This window comes from Ammodytes marinus (genome assembly GCF_949987685.1).
Source record: "Ammodytes marinus genome assembly, chromosome: 17".
NCBI lineage: Eukaryota > Metazoa > Chordata > Actinopteri > Uranoscopiformes > Ammodytidae > Ammodytes > Ammodytes marinus.
This window is the reverse complement of record NC_137221.1, coordinates 4,338,720-4,343,719: the sequence shown is the minus strand read 5'-3', so window position 1 is coordinate 4,343,719 and position 5,000 is coordinate 4,338,720.

The window sequence follows — 5,000 nt, the reverse complement described above, 5'->3', positions numbered from 1 at the left end:
TACATACCAGTTTACGGAGCCTAGGCTGTGGATTAACACTGGATTTTTTTCTCAAATCACACACAGTACAGACAGGTAGTAGATCGCGAGGAGATATTCACTGATTTTGACAAGAGTTCTCCGGAATCACTGACTCAAGCTTTAATCTGGTTTTACATCTAGTATCAAACTAAACTGTAGCTTCCTGATAGAGACTCAGATGACTTTCACTGAGGGGAAACTGAAGGTTCAACAGAAAAATAAGTAATTTGAGATTTAAAGGTGCAGTGTGTAATATGACATCATCAAGAAAGTTATAGAAAGTTCTAGAATGCAACGCTCCCTGGGTAACCCCAACCCTTTCGAATAATAACAGAAGCTACAGTGGCCTTCAAGGACAAGAACAATTCTAAATTTTAAACAATGCACCTGATGACATTCCAACTATGACACTTTCAAGGTGGCGGCACTTGGCCTTGGTCCAAAATATGCAGAAATATGGACATATATGAGACCCTTTCTAAGGAAAAAAATAATAATTCTAAAAAAAATGTTCAGCTATTATGCACTAAATTAAATGTACTTATGGATATTATAATTACTTTCTACAAAAGCTGCTAGGAAATAAAACCCAGAATTCTACACACTGCAGGTTTAAGAATTTTAAGTCATAAAACTCTGGCGAATTATACAGTTAAAACCTCAACTTCCAGAAAAGAAGGAACCAGTCTGTGTCAGCAAGGAAGTTATACCATTTAAAGCTGTAGTGCGTAACTTTAAAAAAAAAAAATGAATTAAGGTTGGTTACATTGAAGCCATTTGCCAAACGAGTTGACACAAAGTTGATTAAGCCTATTATCAGCTCCACAAAACTCTCTCTGACTCTCTCAGTATGGCAGTGTTTGCAAACTGGTCCCCCCCCCCCCCCCCCGCCCCCTGAAAAATCCCCAAGAAGAGCCCAAGAAATGTTTCAGTTGTTGATTCTACTTCTAAGAAAAAAACCTGGACGTACAGCAGAAGGTATACAATCCATGTGCCATCACTGAAGGCTTTACCTCATGCTACGTCGACATTGTTGTTGTAATTACTCAGAATTCCTCATTGGGGACTTCAGAAGTTACGCACCATAGCTATAAAAATATCTGGGAAAAAATCATATCCTTTCTTGTGAACTCTAGAAATACACAAGAGCAAATACATAGTAAAGTGGAAGTGGAAGTGACATGTTAATAACAATACCACACTCAGTAAACTGGCCAGTACATGACCACAGACCATATTAGTGGTGGAGCGAATGGTTTATTGTGTAGTAGAGAGTGATTTGTCTATAATGGAAAAGGGCTCTTTGTTTACTTAAGTCTCGAAAGCATTTTATTATTAATGGCCTGTGTGGCTGAGCTGTCCTCACTGCAATTACACACTTGACTTTTTCCCTTTAAAGGTGCAGTGTGTAATTATGACATCATCTAGAAAGTTCTAGAAAGTTCTAGAATGCAACGCTCCCTGGGTAACCCCACCCCTTTCGAATAATAACAGAAGCTACAGTGGCCTTCAAGGACAAGAACAATTCTAAATTCTGAACAATGCACCTGATGACATTCCAACTATGACGCTTCAAACATGGCGGCGCCCATGCCTTGGTCCAAAGTATGGAGAAATATGGAGATATAAGAGACCCTTTCTAAGGGGAAAAAAAATAATTCTAAATTTTTTTTTCAGCTATTGTACACTAAATTAAACGTACTTATGGATATTATAATTATTTTCTACCAAGTCTGCCATGGAAGAAATCCTAAAATTCTACACACTGCAGGTTTAAGTTTCAAGATTTTAATTTTGTCTTTTGGGTGAATGAATGAATGAATGAATGAATGAATGAATGAATGAATGAATGAATGAATGAATGAATGAATGGATGCAACTCTTGTTGACTCACTTTTTTTGCATTGGCCTTTAAAACAAGTTGAGACTTTTTGACACTCCTATGTTTTTTTTATTATAATTTCTCATCATATTTATTTTTTAGTTTTTTTTATGTTGTGTTTAAATGTGCTATGGACATTCATTTGACTTTGACATTAAATTATTATTTCTTTCACGCCTCTTTATTATATATCCAGGAGTTCAATGTAAATAAGCATTTTTGTCCTTTTTTTAAATTGAAAAAAAGTTGAGAAAAAAATAAAATAAATCTGAACATTTTGATTTCAAAATAGATTAAAAAAAAATACATGTACCTACAAATATAAATGTGCAAATAGAAATTAGAAAAATAGAAAAATTAATTATCTTTAAAAAAATAAGAGGCTTTCAGGGCTTGAGTGTGATGTGATCTCAATGTGATGCGGTATTCAAATATCTGATTAAAAATAACAAATATTTCACTTTGTTGCATCTGGCTTAGTGCAGCCAGAACCGAATCACTAAACCATTTTTTTTTTTACTAAACTAAAGTTGATGAAATAACTGAGAAAGTGAGGTGATGACATCAGGGGAGGGAGGGGGGGAGAGGGGGGAGGTGAGGGGGGAGGAGGGGGGAGGTGGGAGGGGAGAGGGGGAAGGGGGGGGAGGAAGGTTTCACAATGTGGTACTTTTTGATTTCTCCAGAATATTTTATCCATTCAATCTTTTTACTTCCTTTCAGATGAGTATAGGTAGGGGGGGGTTGTGTGTGTGTGTGGGGGGGGGGAGGTTGTGTGTGTGTGTGTGTGTGTGTGGGGGGGGTTGTGTGTGTGTGTGTGTGTGTGGGGGGGGGGGTTGTGTGTGTGTGTGTGTGTGTGTGTGGGGGGGGGGGGTTGTGTCTGTGTGTGTGTGTGTGTGTGTGTGTGTGTGTGTGTGTGTGTGTGTGTGTGTGTGTGTGTGTGTGTGTGTGTGTGTGTGTTGATTCTAGCATTTTATTATTTTATTGGTTTACTTCCTTCAGATAAACTTCAACAATCAGAAACAAACAAAACCAGAAATGTGAGGCTTTTGCAGAGGGGGGGGGTAGTGTGTGTGTGTGTGTGTGTGTGTGTGTGTGTGTGTGTGTGTGTGTGTGTGTGTGTGTGTGTGTGTGTGTGTGTGTCTGTGTGTGTGTGTGTGTGTGTGTGTGTGTGTTGGAGGGGGTGGGGGGGGCAGGCTGTCCAGCGTGGGCGTTGATGCTTGAATGGCGACGCTGGCTGATGACTCAGGTGATGTGTCATACTCCTTTCTATAAAAGGGAACTTTTACATTTTGTCAAACACAACACACACACGCACACACGCGTACAGTTCACACACACACTCTCACACACACTCACTCACTAACTGACTAACTCACTCACTGGACTCAGAAAGGAGGTTTTGTTTACAACCGCAGAAGCAACAAAAGATGAAATGTAAGTTTTTGTTTATGATACTTTTGAGAGAGTGAGTAAAGATGTGTGTGTGTGTGTGTGTGTGTGTGTGTGTGTGTGTGTGTGTGTGTGTGTGTGTGTGTGTGTGTGTGTGTGTGTGTGTGTGTGTGTGTGTGTGTGGAGGAGGGGGGCGGTTACTACACGTGCTCTTAACTTGTATACTCAGCCTGAGTGAGTTTGAAAGACTGTGTGAGGGAGAGAATGAATGAATGAATGAATGAATGAATGGGTGCAAGTTAAAGTTTACATGTAATTAAGTTTCTTTCTCTTTTGAATTTCACCATGAAGCTGTTTGGTGTCAGATTGGCTGCTCCTGCTGTGTGTGTGTGTGTGTGTGTGTGTGTGTGTGTGTGTGTGTGTGTGTGTGTGTGTGTGTGTGTGTGTGTGTGTGTGTGTGTGTGTGTGTGTGTGTGTGTGTGTGTGTGTGTGTGTGTGTGTGTGTGTGTGTGTGTGTGTGTGTGTGTGTGTGTGTGTGTGTGTGTGTGTTCTAGGGAATTTCCCTCATACTTTTTGAACCAGTCAGCATTATGATTGAGTCCGATAGCAGCATCAGCCTTATTGTAGTAAACATCTATTCTTGCATAATTTACAAATACAAAAATCCAGTGTTAATACACAGCCTAGGCTCTGTAAACAGACATGTTGCTATAGCTACGACGGACCCCCCTTTTCTTTTTACACACCCGTTTTACAGACCCTAAGCTGTGTATTAACTAAGCGAGGAGATATTCACTGATTTTGACAACAAGCGTTCTCCAGAATCACTAACTCCACCTTTTTAGAGGTCAAAGATGCATACTATTTATCGTTTTCTATTCTACATACTAAAGCTTATCATAAGAATAATCTAGTTAGCATGCAGTATGCTACAATTGGGACATAGTTTTACTTGTTTATTTCATCCTAACATAACATGGCTCCTTGAACTTGCCTCTTGCCGTCTCATCACTGGTTGTTATCACTCGGAGGCTCAGTCCATGTGACGTCACTTCCGGTGTGCAGTGGATTGTGGGTCAGAATTGCCCAAAAAAGCATTCTAGTTTTAACACTTAAAATCATGTAGTAGGGCATTCAGGTATGTTTCAGTATGCTGCATCCGACCCCATGTATTGGGACAAACTAAATATTTTTTCCTACCATACTAAATAGCAGGGAAGTGTGGGAGATTGGAACGCAGCCATGTTTTTTATGAATGAGTTTGTGTGTGTGTGTGTGTGTGTGTGTGTGTGTGTGTGTGTGTGTGTGTGTGTGTGTGTGTGTGTGTGTGTGTGTGTGTGTGTGTGTGTGTGTGTGTGTGTGTGTGTGTGTGTGTGTGTGTGTAGCAGTGAAGGTGGGCTCTGTTTGTTTTTGGGTGAATTCTTGGATTATGATGTCACTGCCACAGGTGTTATTACGGGCCAGGTAATGTGTGTTCCGTGACTTTGAAGTTGCAGGTGAAAGACCACTGTCGGTCGATCACTGTTTAAGTAAACAGGAGCAGGAGCCTTTTGAACTACGAGTGTGTGTGTGTGTGTGTGTGTGTGTGTGTGTGTGTGTGTGTGTGTGTGTGTGTGTGTGTGTGTGTGTGTGTGTGTGTGACTGAGAGAGAGTGAGTTAGTGCATGCTCTGTGCGTGTGTGTGTGTGTGTGTGTGTGTGTGTGTGTGT